We start from the raw sequence: 17,354 nt of genomic DNA, 5'->3' as shown, positions 1-17,354 counted from the left end.
GGGTGTCCGAAATCAAATCCATTAATACTTTAAAAATGAATGGACATCGACGGAAAAAAATCGCAACAGCAAGACTGAGTTGCGCGACATTAACGAAAATTGGCTGGCGTGTTTGTGTGTCTGAAAAATGATATCAAGTTTCGCGCCAGTCGCAAAAGAGTGGCGCTAGTAGCGCCACTATGAAGATGCAAATCAGTTTTGCTTTAAATGTACGCCGTAACGGTTGTGAGCGTCATTTGCCTTTGCGATTGGACGTGGTGAGTTGACGTTAGTCAATATTGCCTTCAAGGCGACAAAGGCGTAGTTATCACCACCTCACTCAGTTTGAACGAGGGCTACGAGAAGCTGGATGTTACTTCTGCGATATTGCAGAAAGACTTGGCAGGAATGTAACCACTGTACATCACTGTTGGCAGCGATGGTCACGAGAATGCACGGTCGCAAGTAGACCGGACTCTGGATGGCCACGTGGCACCACCGAGAGGGAAGACCAAGACCATCGTGATCGTCGTACGGCTCTAGCACTTCGTACTGTACCTGCAGCAACAATTTGAGCAGCGGCTGGCAACACCGTGACACAACGTACTGTTACAAATCGGTTACTTCAAAGATAGCTGCGATCCAGACGTTCTGTAGCGTGCGTTACACTGACCCGAAACCACAGCCATTTGGGACTACAGTTGTGTCAACCGAGAGCTCATTGAAGAGCAGGATGGAGGTCTGTTGTGTTTTCTGCTGAAAGCTGCAGAAGGCAGAAGCCTCGGTGCCAGTGGTGGCCTTGTGTTGGTTAGAAAGAGGCCAGTTAAGGGCCTGAAACCAACCTGTCTTCGTGTTGGACACACTGGACCTACACTTGGAGTTTGGGGTGTGATTTCGTATGACAGCAGGAGCACTCTCATCGTTGTCTCATGCAACCTGACTGCAAATGTCTAAGTCAGTCTGATGATTCGACCTGTTGTGCTGCCATTTATGGACAGCATTCCATGGAGTGTTTTCCAACAGGATAACGCTCGCCCACATAACGCTGTTGTAACCCAATATGCTCTACAGAGTGTCGACATGTTGCCTTGGCCTGCTCGATTACCAGATCTGTCTCCAACCGAGCCAGTATGGCATATTATCGCCCGCATCTCGTGGTCGTGCGGTAGCGTTCTCGCTTCCCACGCCCGGGTTCCCGGGTTCGATTCCCGGCGGGGTCGGGGATTTTCTCTGCCTCGTGATGGCTGGGTGTTGTGTGCTGTCCTTAGGTTAGTTAGGTTTAATTAGTTCTAAGTTCTAGGCGACTGATGACCTCAGCAGTTGAGTCGCATAGTGCTCAGAGCCATTTGAACCATTTTGGCATATTATCGGACGACAACGCCAGTGTCACCCGCATAGAGCGTTAACCGTCCTTGTACTGATTCACCAAGTGCAACAGGCATGGAACTCCATCCCACACATTGACACCCGGCACCTGTACAACACAGTGCATGCACGTTTACATGCTTGCATTCAGCATTCTGGCGGTTACACCGCTTATTAACGTACCAGCGTTTCACCTTTGCAGTGGCTTATCTCGCGGGCACATTAACCTGTGCTTAATGTTACCTAGACAAAAGTATTCCCGAAATTTCATTAACTCACATTAATTATTTTTTGTGTTGCGATTTTTTCCCGTCAGCATATGTGTGTGTGTACGTCCCACATCTCCTCCTAAACCACTGGGCCAATTTCAACCAAACTTGTTACACGTATCTGGTACAGTCAGGCAACAAGAACCACCTACCTATCATTGTTCAGAACGACATAGCTATCATAGATCAGTAGATATTACGTCATAAACAATGAGATGCGTGAAAAATTTCCGCATAATGCATGACGTTTAAATTTATTTTTTCTGTAGTACTAACTATTCACAATACATTTTGCAGACAGTAACTGCACTTGCTGTTAAATGCACCTACAAAATTACATCAGGGTACCACACATAGTTCGGCAACGGCCTTACCACACTGGATACACCGGTTTCCGTCAGATCACCGAAGTTAAGCGCTGTTGGGCGTGGCTGGCACTTGGATGGGTGACCGTCCGCGCCGCCATGCACTGTTGCCATTTTTCGGGGTGCACTCAGCCTCGTGATGCCAACTGAGGAGCTACTCGACCGAATAGTAGCGGCTCCGATCGAAGAAAACCGTCATAACGACCGGGAGAGCGGTGCGCTGACCACACGCCCCTCCTATCCGCATCCTCAACTGAGGATGACACGGCGATCGGATGGTCCCGATGGGCCACATGTGGCCTGAGATGGAGTGCTACCACACACAGTTCAGGAGATATGATGTGTTAAACAGTGAGATACGTGAAAAACTGCCGCATTGTGCAAGACGTTTAAATTTATTACTTCTTTGCTACTAAATCTATTCGCATCATAATTCTCAGGTATATCCACGTATGCTTCTGAATGTACCTACACAAATACAACATTGTACAACAGACAGTTCGAGAGATATGACGCCGTGAACACTAAGATGCGTGAAAAAATACCGCATCATGCATGAAGTTTTAATATATTTTTTCGTTACTATTAAGACACCCCTGCCGTCAAGTAAACTTAACGGAAATTTCTGACACCTGGCAGCGCTTTTGACAGCATTCAACTGCGAAGCGCAAAGGTCAGCAGGCGGACACAATAGCCGTCTATTGATCTATAAAGAGGCGTTGCCATAGAGACGTTTACAACACTACATTGTAGACACGCGGGGCAGCTGTACTTACACATTTTTGTAGTACGCGTATTTCTTTGTACGACTGTTTCATAATTTCACAGGCGTTTTCACGAATACATGGAAATGAAATTCTTTCGTTATTACGCTATGAACACAGTTTTCTTTGTTTCTGATAGGAAATTAGCAAAATAAATACCTGAGCAATGCCGGGTTGGGCAGCTAGTTCAGCTGTAAATAGCGGGACGAGATCCAAACTTCATCCGTCGTCAATCACTTGTACATAACTTGCACTCTTACCTCCATTATGTATATTCCCCTACAGGGGAGACATTTTAATTGAAAGTCGCTTGCTCGGTATCGACGGATAAACACTATTTATTCTACAGTGCCTGTGTTGTTCAGAAGTACGCAATGTTCCTTCGGTTATGCATGCATGTCTCCCCTGTAAGGCAATATACACTACTCGCCATTAAAAATACTACACCACGAAGATGACGTGCTACGGACGCGAAATCTAACCGACAGGAAGAAGATGCTGTCATATGCAAATGATTAGCTTTTCAGAGCATTCACACAAGGTTGGCGTCGGTGGCGACACCTACAACGTGCTGACATGAGGAAAGTTTCCAACCGATTTCTCGTACACAAACAGCAGTTGACCGGCGTTGCCTGGTGAAACGTCGTTGTGATGCCTCGTGTAAGGAGGAGAAATACGTACCATCGCGTTTCCGACTTTGATAAAGGTCTGATTGTAGCCTATCAAGATTGCGGTTTATCGTATCGCGACATTGCTGCTTGCGTTGGTCGAGATCCAATGGCTATTAGAAGAATATGGAATCGGTGGTTTCAGGAGGGTAATACGGAATGCCGTGCTGGATCCCAACGGCCTCGTATCACTAGCAGTCGAGATGACAGGCATCTTATCCGCATGGCAGTAACGGATCGTGCAGCCACGTCTCGATCCCTGAGTCAACAGATGGGGACGTTTGCAAGACAACAACCATCTGCACGAATAGTTCCATGACGTTTGCAGCAGCATGGACTATCAGCTCGGAGACCTCAGCTGCGGTTACCCTTGACGCTGCATCACAGGCAGGAGCGCCCGCGATCGTGTACTCAACGACGAACCTGGGTGCACAAACGGCAAAACGTCATTTTATCCGATGAATCCAGGTTCCGTTTACAGCATCATGATGGTTGCATCCGTGTTTGACGTCATCACAGTGAACGCACATTGGAAGCTTGTATTCGTCATCGCCATTGTAACCTCCCCACACGAAATATTAATGATATGAACCATGTGTAATCTCCCCTCGGAAATAATAATGAAATGAATTTTAAATATTGTAACCTCTGAACAAAATTAGTAAAATGAATTTAAAATATGAATAAATGAATGTGATTCTAATTTAATGTAACCTCTGAACAAAATTAGTTCCCATTTATGATCTCTGTGCAGAAATGCATTCACATTTAATGTACTCACAAAATTCTTTTCTCATTTAATGTTAAGTTTGAAACTGAAGAACTCCTAAACCCCGAAATAAAAATATTCAGTAACCTGGTAAATTTTATGACGACAGCAGCGCTGCGCCACGGCCCTGTATTCTGAATAGAAAAAGCAAAAATTCTTACCTCAATAAAAACCGCAAATATATCTGCTCCTAGCAAAAGAAAATTTTCGGCACAGCTCCGTGCAATGCTGGCGTATGCTTTGTGATTCGTCAAAGGAATGATCATGCATTGGATAAAATTGAAATGAATGCATTTTTTTAAAAAAATACTTTATATTATAAAAATTATTAATGGGGCATTTTTTAAAAGAAATTGGATGACAGTTAACATATACTACTAGATAGGCGCAAGGCTGCTTCTTTACCTTCTACAATAATACTCATCGTCCAGAGTCCCGAACAGAGCAAACTGCACACAAGCGCAGATATGCGCCGACTACTGCACACTACCGACTACTGCCGACTCACGCAGACTACTCAAGACTACTGCCGACTAGCAGACTAGCGACAACTAACAACACACTGCTCTCTGGTCAGAGACTCTCCTATGCCTTGCCTATTGCAGGCAGCGCATACATCGCATACCTCTTACATAACCCTCCACTGGGGGGGGGGGGGGGGGGGGAGGGGCAAAAATTTGGCAGCGATGGTGAGTCAATTGGACTTGCCATGAGCAACAAATTTTTCCTAATTAACTAAGTTTACAATCACAAAATACATATATATAAGTGCAGAACATGAAATAAAATATAGTGCACATGCACTGAGTACAGAACATATCAGAAAATCACAAAATGTATACGCAATGAGTACAAATCATATTAACTAATGACATAAAGTGCACACGCACTGTAGTACAGAACATATCAGCAAACCACAAAATGTATACGCAATGAATACAAATCATTAACAAATGACATAAAGTGCACACGCACTGCAGTTCAGAACATATCAGCAAATCACAAAATGTATACGTAATGAGTACAAATCATATTAACAAATGACAAAGTGCACACGCACTGTAGTTCAGAACATATCAGCAAATCACAAAATGTATACGTAATGAGTACAAATCATATTAACAAATGACAAAAGTGCACATGCACTGTAGTTTTTTTCTTTTTTTTTACTATTTTACAAGAACTAGGATAGGAAAGGGAAGGATTGCATCATGGTTGTAGCACATTAGGTTGCACGCAGCTGCACTGAAAGTCAATATCTTTCTACAGAAGCACAACACCAAGTGAGACAATCTGAAGTTCTTTTCCCTGAAGTATTAATCAGTGTAGCCAAGACACTGAAATGTCGTATTAATATTCCATGTTATCATTTTGGTAGTACATTAGGTACACCAAACAGTGGGATCATAACAACATCTCCATCGCTCAAGGTGGTGGACAGCATGTCGTGTCAACACCACGTCCTTGTAAGGTACACCAACGTAGAATTAGTGCAAAAACCAAATATAGTGCTCCATGATCATGAGGATAGACAGGACAAACGGATATTGCAGTAATTTCTGGTAATTAGGTCAGAAGGTGAAGGACATAAAGTCTTATGCCAGTCATCATTGATAATTACACTAGTCTATCAACTGATTTGAGTAATTCGTGGCACTCATCGCCCAGTTACTGAACATTTCTGTACCATGTATGAAGTATTACAGAATAATTTTCATAAGTTATCTGTTTACAGAGAACATTGGCACTCATTGGTCAGTCACAAATCATCAGAAGTCATCAGTCAAAAGAAGAGCTAATGAGTGTAACATCAAGCTACTGGTATTCATATGTATAGCATAAAAGTGACATAATATAAATTTAAAATATAAGAAACAGTGGCATTCATTGGTCAGCAAGTATTGAATATTACAAAACATTTTTCATCATTCAAGTGACATATGACATATTTAAAAATAATTATTGGCACTCGTTGGCCAGTTGCAAAACATCAGAAGTCATCATTCAAAACAGGAATTAATGAGTGTAGAGCATGCATGCATTATTACAAAATATCATTCACTATTACTAAGAACTCATCATTCAAGTGACGTAAGACATAATTAAAATGTAACATACTGTAGCTATTACTCAAAGTCTGTGGTTGGAAAAAAAAAATCATTCAGTATTACTCATAACTCTTTTAAGTTGGTATCATTATTTGGGACTGGTAATACATTTTTTGTGCTAGCAGTTCATTGCGTTGGGATCGATAATTAATTGCTGGGGCATAACAATATTTGCTTTTGACTTATTGCTGCAAATGAGGATAGGTAACGTCATTCGTCATGAGTCAGCTGTAGCAAGGTTATGAAACAAATAGAGTATATGTGATCACATTCATGAGTGACACACACAAATGGGTAAAAAAATGCAAGTTTAATGACCAACTGCTTGTAGCACATTAATTTCATGAATAGCTTCTCCTGGAAAAAAGCTGAAAGAAGAAACGCATATTATGCTGAAAAGTAGTGAACTTCGAATTAACAGGTAATGAAATGTGTATTAAATATATATGTTCTCTAGCTGTCCTTTCCAAAACCTTCAGTCATCATACCATGCGACATAAGACATACTGTCAAAACGAACTGCAACAAATACTTAAATAACTACATAGCATTTCTTAACTAACAGTAAATATATAAACTCCATCATTATTATCATCTGCAAAGAAAAACTTCATTATCCATATCACCATAACTCCATTATTATCATCACCTGTAAAGAAAAATTTCATTATCCATATCACTATATTCTTCATTATTCATCACCATTCATTATCATCTGCAAAAAACACATCATCATACAACTATTCATAGTATAGAGTTCCTTATTTCTAGCATATTTCATCACTAAAACTAAGATATGTAGTTCTGTATGACAGCCTGCATCAATCGCCTCGTATTCTGAAAGAAAAAATTAGTTAAGACCGCTATCAAACGATGTGTATAGTATATTCTTGTTAATGCTTGTTAATTCTGATCCATTTACTCTTCGTGACGAGGTATTGCATCTTCTTTCGTTCATTCCGAAGGCGAAATTCCCATAATTTATTTCTTTTACACGTTATTTCTTTCTGAAAATGATAAAGATTAATGTCTTGCATTTAAATCATATACCCATTAAATAAAAGCTGGTTTCTAGTGATATAATTGAGCATACAGCATAGCATGACAGAAAACGTGTAACATCAAGCTACTGGTATTCATATGTATAGCATAGACAGTGTACAGGTGCAAAAGTGTACACAGAATACCACAATGTAGCAGCAAAAAAAATGTAAAATAGTCACGATGTTGAGATATCATAAGGCAAAATGTCAAAATCAACTGGTGTTTGTTACATCTTAAATATTTCATAGTGCATACAAACAAAACAGGAAAACAATCATACATACATGAAGAATGGAAAATGTGCACAGTCTGATGTGTAACGACAAGAAAAGCGACCTGTTAACCTTACCTTGCCAGGCACTTGCCAAGAAAAAATACGATAATCATCAGTAAGTGATCATATAAATATAATTGCATAAGTGGTCATAAAATGTGTAAGTTCATCTGGAAAAATGTGCACGGTCTGATGTGTAACGACAAGAAGAGCGACCTGCTAACCTTACCTTGCCGGGCACTTACCAAGAAAAAATATGATAATCATCAGTAAGTGTTCATATAAATATAATTGCATCATTGGTTATATAAAAATCAGGAAATGGCATTACAGTGTGATAAATCATAAAGTATGTTCATTCAATAAAGGGTTTAATATTGGAGACATGGTGATTGCCTTTACTTTTTCTGGTTCTCAGAGTTTCGACGTGTACTACATTGGGGTGAGGAATGCTGCGAATTCGATATGGACCTGCATATAGAAGCTCAAATTTACTACATCAACTTTTTCCTCTATTAGATAAGTAATATGTGCGTACTAATATCTTCTGTCCAATGTGAAAGTCACGGCGTGTACAAACCTGTTTTTGCTGTCTTCTCCGGCGCTCTGCGGCACGTTTGATGTTGTTCAGCGTAATGTCAATTATTTCATGGTGTCTTAGTCGACGAGATGTAGGAAAGGTTACTAATTCTTTAATTTTGTTAGGTGGTTCAACATTTTTCAGTATAACAGTCGGAGATAGCCTAGTAGATTCATTTGGTATGGAATTAGAGTACGTGTGTGTCCCAATCAATATGTCTTTGTGGCAGTATATTCTACACAGTTTACCAATTTCTTTCATTAATCGTTCACAAGGGTTCGAAGAAGCATGGTACCTGGATATATAGATCGGAGAAATGTTTATAGCTCGTAACATACGTATCCATATAGCAGATCGAAACTGTGGTCCATTGTCGGAAATTACTTTCAATACATGCCCTACATGAAATAGAAAATGTTTTACAAATGCTTTCGAAACAGTTTTAGCAGTAGCTTTGCGTAACGGAGTGAAGGTAACAAATTTTGAAGTGAGATCAACAGCGACAAAGATGTAGCAAAAACCTCTATTAGTTCTGGGAATCGGACCAAAATTGTCTACAGCGGCCATGTGTCTCAATTTAACAGGTACAATGGGATGTAATGGAGGAACATGTGAAGTCGTATCTGACTTAGCTTTCTGGCAGATTTTACATGACGCTAAAACTCGTCGAATACGTTTCTCCATGTTGGCAAAATAACAGTTCTGTCTCAGTATCAGAAAACATTTTCTGGCTCCGTAATGTGCGTAACTTAAATGAGTATACCAGATTAATTTGTTAACAAGCTCGTCAGGAATGCATAATAACCAATTGTTGCTGTCAGGGTGAGAGCGGCGAAACAGAATGTTATTGCGTACAGTGTAATGGTTTCTAATGGTAACATTATTCCTATCTTGCCAAAGGTGTTTAATTTGTTTCCATACGTTGTCTTTACTCTGCTCTTGTGCTATGTCTTGTAATGACGACGAATTTTCAAATGCAACTTGTTGAATGTGCATGACGCTGAAATTTGCTTTGCAGAAGTCGGTTGCGATGTCTTGCTGATTGTTGCTGAGAGAACGGGATAGTGCGTCTGCTACAATATTTTGTGTACCGGGAATGTGAACAATTGTAAAATTAAATTCCTCAAATAAAGTTTCCATCTGCTTAATCTGTCGTGTGTAAATTTAGTGGAAAGTAAAAACTGTATCGCTCTAGTGATCTGTGTAAACGGTAGTGTGTCTTCCATAAAGAAAACGCCGAAATCTCGTAAATGCCCAAACAACACATAATGTTTCAAGTTCTGTAACAGAATAATTGCGTTCAGCAGGTGACAGAATGCGACTCGCAAAGGCAATGTTTTTAATTACTGTAGCGCCATCTTCTTCAATTTCCTGAAAAATGTGTACACCTAAAGCGGTGTTAGAACTGTCGGTGGCAATGGAAAAATTTCTAGTAAGATCTGGATGTGATAAAAGTGGTGCATTCAACAAAGCTTCTTTCAGATTCACAAATTCAAAATGTGCTTGCCTATCCCACGACCAAATAGTGTTTTTACCCGTCAATTGACATAACCTAGGGGTGTCTAAAGCAGAGTAATGAATAATTTTACGAAAAAAGTTAATTAAACCCAAAAAGCTGCGTAGTTGTTTCTTCGTCGTAGGAACAGCAGTGTCACGTAAAGCTTGAAGTTTTTCCGGGTCAGGCGCAATGCCTTCTGCTGAAATTACGTGTCCAAGAAATTTTATTGAAGTTTTGCCAAAGTGCGATTTACTGAGATTAACTGTAAGTCCTTGTGCACGAAAAGTTCGTAACAGTTGTTCAAGAAGCAGATTGTGTTCAGACCAGTTAGCTTCTGCAATAAGAATGTCGTCTACATACGTTGTGATTCTGTCTTTTATGCAAAAGTGTGTATCGGATGTCGTCAAAGCTAATAACATTTTCGTGAACAAGATTCTGCGTGTCAAAAGTATTGCTTGCGTTACTGTAAGATGCAACCTGTACTGTATCTAGTCAAATTGTATCTGACGTGCTATTATTTTTGGGAGTATGCTATGGCATTTCCACTATTTGTACTGTTCTGTTACTTCATCCTGACGTATTACGGTCGGGATGATATCTACTGTCTGGTTCATTCATTATAATCTGTTGTTGCGATGATTTTGCTGCTGGTGAGACCGACTGTTACGCTGAAAACTGTGCTCATTACTTTTACGTCTGTCATGATAGTCATTTCTATACGGTGCATTGCGATAGGAATTGAAATGGTGTGTTTTCTGTACGTACTGATTTCCTTGTTGCTGTGCGTTACTATTTGTTGGAGCTGATGCTATACGTGCACGCGGCGAAATTAAAGCTTGATAGACCTTGCAGACTACATTGTTGATTAGGTATGCTAACCGGCTGGTTTTGACGCTGCTGCTGAGAAAAACCTCTATTGTTACCAAAATGCGGTTGCTGATAATTTTGACGATTGCTGAAAATGTTGTACATACTGATGATTACAATTTTATCTGTTATGAAAATTACGGCGGTAGTTGTCATTTCGGGAGTGTCTAAAGAAAACTGTCACTTTCGGTAAAACTCGTCATATCCGATTTCTTTACTCATTCATAGCCCTAGATAGATCGATAGTTGAAGAGCTGTTTTGATATATATAAAGGATAGTAGAAGAGAAGGCAGCAGTGCAGAAAACTAAAGATGAAACAGCACTACTACGGCTCGGGGCCCTGTGCACGCTACGGCACGTATTCATCGAAGCATAATGAATCCCCTGAGGTGAATTTACGTGCTGCAAATAAATTTTAGCTTCTACGTTACAGGCAATGCCGGTAAAAACTCAAAAACAAATTGTTGTATCCAGGCCAGTTCTAGTTTCTGCATTACAGGCCAAGCTGATAAAAATACAAAGCAAATTGTCGTATCCAGTCCAAAGCGTGACTCTGTGTTCTGTCATTATTAAGTACCTTAGATTTTTTTACTCATAATAAGTGCTTATAATCAATGTTATCGTCTCTGTAGGTCTGAACAGGTTCAGGATTGTATGAGAATCTATTTGTCTGTGATTGTTCGGAATCTAAGTCACATACTCTCTGTAAATTACGTAAATTATACTGGCTGTGTGAGTGTGACAAATGTTCGGAATGTGACGTGTTATTGAATGAAACATTTTTCATCTCTGTCACTTCTTGCTGTAAAGTTGACAATTTTCTACGTAATGTATTATTGGACGAATCTATCTCACTGATCGTCTGCTGTAAATTTTGGAATTCAGGTGTTTGATTAAACGAAATCGGTGAAGTATCGTCTGATTTGCTGTCATTATTACTTTCAATAACGTCAATACGACTGGCCAATTCATCATATTTTTCAGTCAGCATTTTTACCTGATCATCGTTTTTAGTGTCACAAGCATTAACCTGTTTTTGTATTTTACATGTGGTTTCGTTCAATTTTTTAACGTCTGCTTTGATGACATCGGAATCCTGTATTAGTTCTAATTGTTCAAGTCTGTCGGTCACTGTCTGAAAGTCTACTGTGTGTGTATCTGTTTTCGATTTAAGATCGGAAATTTCATGACGCAATTCGGTGTTCAACTGTTTGATAGTATTAATTTCGTCTGACACTGTAGCAATATTGTTGTCTACGTAGGTTTTTGCTTTCGTAAACAACTTACGTTTATCTTCCTGTCTCTGTGCGGTAATTGTTTCCATGACTTGTCGCTTTATTTTATTCTGTTCCTGTATAAATTTACGGTAACGCGTTTCACTGTTTTGTAGGTGGTAATTAAAACGTTCGTCAATTTGACTGTTCTGTTGGTCAAATTTCGCGTCTACTTTTGCATCCAGTGTGCGCGAAAGTTCTGCTGACATTAATTTGAACTCGTCGCGTAACTGTGTTGCGTTTTCATAGCATTGTTTACCGACTGCACTAATTTCGTCTCTAAGTAATTTAGTTGTAGCTGCATGTCTATTATTTAATTCTTGTGCCACAGATCTAATTTCTTCACTACTGTTCCTAGCACAAGCCTTAATTTCCTCACGTAATTGTTCTTTAGTATCATGACATTGCGCGGCAACGGCTGTAATCTGTTCACTAAGTTGTTGTTTGAGATTTTCATTATTTTCATTAAGTTGTTTGAAATTGTTGTCCTGTTTATCGTTAATTTCATTAATTTGTTGTTTGAGATTTTCACTAAGTTGTTTGTGATTGTTGTCTAGTTCTTTTTTTTGACTGTTTAAGACTTTCATTAAGTTGTTTATTCTGTTCACTAAGTTGTTTGGAATTTTCACTCTGTTGTAGCAATACTGCCATAATTTGATCCAAGCCACTATTACCTACACTATTCTCTGTGCTGTTTGATGGCATACCTGCAATTGTCACGTTTTCTGTAACGATTTGGTCATTCTGTAATTCTTGAAAAGGTTTGCCAATCGAATGTGCACTGTTGGTCACTAAATCGGAATCAAATAAATCTGTCGTACTTTGAGTACACTGTTCATTTTCGTTAAAAAAAATTATCTGTTCACAATTCAAATTTTGCAAATCGGGTGTGTTAAACTGGGTAGCGTTCATTGTAACAGCACGTCCCGCGTCATCAATTGTCGTTAAATAAACAGAGGACACAATTGAATTTGTTTGCTCATCATTAGCATTAAAATCATTGCTAGTGGTCGGTACGCACTGATTGTCCGTACATGGAGAATTGTCATCATTATACTGAGTGTCCCAAATATTATCAGTCAAATTATTCGAGTCGGCTATTTCACTTATTGCACATCGCGATGTACTGTTAACAGTTTTTCGCGGCATTTTCACTAATCAAAATTAAGCACAAATGAAACAAAGACAAAGCAAAAAAATGGAACAAACAGTTACAACAAAGAGCAATAAATTGCCGATGATCTGTGAAAGAAAGAGTGACAAATTAGTAAATGCGTTGCGCCAGATGCAAACTACATTTAAGTAAATAAGAGCAGATATATGACTACTTATCAGAAGATTCACAAAGAAATACGATCCTGGCCGGATGTCACCAAGTGTAACCTCCCCACACGAAATATTAATGAAATGAACCATGTGTAATCTCCCCTCGGAAATAATAACTAAATGAATTTTAAATATTGTAACCTCTGAACAAAATTAGTAAAATGAATTTAAAATATGAATAAATGAATGTGATTCTAATTTAATGTAACCTCTGAACAAAATTAGTTCCCATTTATGATCTCTGTGCAGAAATGCATTCGCATTTGATGTAACCACAAAATTCTTTTCTCATTTAATGTTAAGTTCGAAACAGAAAAATTCCAAAAACCCCGAAATAAAAATATTCAGTAACCTGGTAAATTTTATGACGACAGCAGCGCTGCGCCACGGCCCTGTATTCTGAATAGAAAAAGCAAAAATTCTTACCTCAATAAAAACTGCGAATATATCTGCTCTTACCTAAAAAATTTTCGGCACAGCTCCGTGCAATGCTGGCCTATACATTTGTGATTCGTGAAAGGAATGATCATGCTTTTTTTAAAAAAAATTACGTTACATTATAAAAATTATTATTGGGGCATTTTTAAGAAGATTGGATGACAGTTTACACACATTACTAGATATGCGGGGGTTGCTTCTTTACCTTATACAATAATACTCATCGTCCAGAATCCCGACCAGAGCAGACTGCAGACAAGCGCAGCCACGCGCCGACTACTGCCGAGTGCCGACACTGCCGACTACTGCCGACTCACGCAGACTACTCAAGACTACTGCCGACTCACGCAGACTAGCGACAACTAACAACATACTGCTCTCTGGTCAGAGACTCTCCTATGCCTTGCCTATTGCAGGCAGCGCATTCATCGCATACCTCTTACACCATACTGGCGTATCATCCGCCGTGATGGTATGGGGTGCCATTGGTTACACGTCTCGGACACGTCTTGTTCGCATTGACGGCAGTTTGAACAGTGGACTTTACATTTCAGATGTGTTACGACCCATGGCTCTACCCTTCATTCGATCCCTGCGAAACCCTACATTTCAGCAGGATAATGCACGACCGCATGTTGCACGTCCTGTACGGTCATTTCTGGATACAGAAAATGTTCGACTGCTACCCTGGCCAGCACTTCTCCAGATCTCTCACCAATTGAAAACGTCTGGTCAATGGTGGCCGAGCAACTGGCTCGTCACAATACGCCAGTCACTACTCTTGATGAACTGTGGTATCGTGTTGAAGCTGCATGGGCAACTGTACCTGTACTCGCCATCCAAGCTCTGTTTGACTCAATGCCCAGGCGTATCAAGGCCGTTATTACGGCCAGAGGTGGTTGTTCTGGATACTGATTTCTCAGGATCTATGCACCCAGATTGCGTGAAAACGTAATCACATGTCAGTTCTAGTATAATATATTTGACCAATGAATACCCATTTATCATCTGCATTTCTTCTTGTTGTAGCAATTTTAATGGCCAGTAGTGTATATAACTTGCACCCTTATATCCATTATGTATAATTCCCTACAGGGGGGACATTTTAATTGAAAGTTGCTTGCTCGGTATCGGCACATAAACACTATTCTACAGTGCCCGTGCTGTTCAGAAGTACGATGCAATGTTCCTTTGCATATGAAAGCATGTCTCCCATCTAGGGAATATATATAATGGATGTACAAGTGAAGGTAGAGACCACGGTTGACGACTTTGGAAGTTTGGGTTTGGCCGTGAGTCGCGCTCCGATAGCCTAAGGTAAGGGGACCGCTCGCGATGAGCGGGAAATCTGGGTTCGTGTCCTGATCCGCCACAAATTTTCATTGTTGTCATTCCATTATACAGCTAATGATTTTCGATATCCACAGCTGTGAATGCATTTCGTGTACTTCATAACGGCTGTAGACGCTGCAGTGTATCCATGTCCGAATGAATGTTTCATCGTATACTTCTTAACAACACAGGCCCTACAATACAGTATAGCCTGGTTGGAGCCCAGACAGCGAGTGGACTATACATAGTAGCGAAACTTGCAGTACCGTGAGAATACAACTGGGTCGGTCATCAAAATATTGGACATAAATTGGAGAGAACAACTTGGCAGAATACCCGCGAGCACACCATTATCGATGACATTTACTTGAGCGCCAGAATGCAACAACATTTAGTTTGTAAAGCACCTTATAGCCGTCCCAATAATGAATTTTTTTATGTATTGATGCTGTGCAGCACAGATTTCCAAAAGCTATCTGTGTGTCAACTGTTGTTTTCAGTGTAATATTACGCTTAACAGATCACAGCACCCTACGACGCTTGTCATTAGGTAGCACTTCTTCAGTCAGTATGTATTAGGTTTTATATTTGCACAGATTGAGAATAACATTTCTTAAATCCTCACAAGTGTGCTTTGTAATGAGCGATTCAAGGTAGTCCACTCACAGAGACTTGAATGATGTGAATGTCATTCGGACTTTGCCTTTGTAAGTTGAACTCACTTTCTCCTTTGGGGGAGGGTGAGGGGGAAGGGTAATCAGTCTTCTAACTGATTTGATGCGGCTTACCACCAGTACAAATCTCCTCAACTCAGAGTAGTACTAGTGCGATAGAAGCTATTTCTTGACATCTTAGCACCTATCTTGTCATTCTTTTCATTCTAATAGTTTTCCACATATTCATTTCCTTGTCGATTCTGCAAAGAACGGCTTTATGCCTTATCTAGTCAGCTAACTTAATTTTCGAGTCTTTTTGTAACGCCACTTCCCACTTACTTCGATCTTCCGCTTTTCCAGTTTTCTCACAGTCTGCAATTCACTTTTGATCTGCCACAGAAGTTTCAGTTCAGATTTACTTTTCTGACAATGGAAGAAATTTAAATCCCGCAGAAACCACGTCTGGCAAGCAAGATCACTGAGACTGGATGAAAATTTTAACTAGCATTTTTGTAGAACATTGCCTCATGATGCATTGTTTTGTGCGTCATGTGTTTGATGAGCTTGTAGCACACGTATTTGAGAGAGCCAGCCACACAGTAATCGTAATTTTAAAGCATTCGGGCTTATTCTCTGATCGTTCATTTAATATGTCAATGTGATAAAATGCAATTTGTATATGTTTTGGCAGAACATAACTGTTATAATAAACTGGACGCAGCTCTAAATTTAAACACAATGCGAGTAGTCATTGTAAGGTGGCAGAATAAATGAAGGTCAGATTCGCACCTTACATGAGAGCTTTATACATCGCAACGGGAAGATGAATATGACGCCTAACTTAATTAGGCAGTAATGAGGAAATTTGCCTAGCAATATGTAATGCCAAAAGGGATGACATTTAATGGACAATAATTAACACACCGTTCATGTAATGCATGTCTGAGCGGAAGGTGAAACAAGCAACGAAAGGCGTTTTAGTTTGGAATTCAAAGGCATGAGGACAGAGGCAAGGCCGCGCTACAGGGGGTACCATGGAAACCACTTAAAGGCATGTCCCAGGCGGGAAGTCAATGACCGACCAGGTGACTCAGATGCGGAGAGCGAGTATAACAGTCTATCCGAGGGAGGACAGGAAATAAAGCTTTTACAAAACTGCGTTTCGGAACTCCAAATGGATACAAAACAAGACCAGTGACGCATTTTCGATCATGTGTTCAGCTAGTGGTACACATGTGAGAGAGTCAAAGTATGCATTTAGGCATCTGGAACGGGCACAAAACGTCCGATCGGCGGAAACGCGCTAGGAAGGAGGAAAGAGCCAAAGTTTTGAAGCAATTGGTAGAGAGAGTCTCCACAAAATAAGAGGAACGCTCCTACTGGTCGAAAAAAGCCTGGGCTCGAAGAACGAAAGAACCCAGGCGGGGAGACAGTTTGGCTATGAGTAAGACAAGACGGAAATTTTTGGAAACTCTTCTCTAAACTGACATCAAGTGCAGAACGGAGCGTGTAGCGCTCTGTAAAACGCACAGGAGTAATTTGTGTGAACACTGCGTTCACAGCGGCTGATATCCAGCTAGAAATTAGCTGTAGCATCATTTAGCTCCAACTATGTAGAAACGAACCAACCAATTGGATAATTGTTCTTGCGAGAACTGAGAGGGCATTATAATACGCACGCTGCTCCAACCATGCACGTGTATATCACCACATTCTAAGACTAGGGATGAGTACATGTTCTCTCGCATAACGAGAAACATAGGGAAAGTTTCTGCTG

General features: G+C 40.2%; 1 pseudogene; it reads left to right on the top strand.

The window, feature by feature from the left end:
• Positions 1-1,973: 1,973 nt before the first annotated feature.
• Positions 1,974-2,091, top strand: LOC124778768 (annotated as a pseudogene).
• The last annotated feature ends 15,263 nt before the right edge of the window (positions 2,092-17,354 follow it).

This window comes from Schistocerca piceifrons, chromosome 2 (assembly GCF_021461385.2).
Source record: "Schistocerca piceifrons isolate TAMUIC-IGC-003096 chromosome 2, iqSchPice1.1, whole genome shotgun sequence".
Lineage (NCBI taxonomy): Eukaryota > Metazoa > Arthropoda > Insecta > Orthoptera > Acrididae > Schistocerca > Schistocerca piceifrons.
This window is presented reverse-complemented; position numbering and strand designations above follow the sequence as displayed.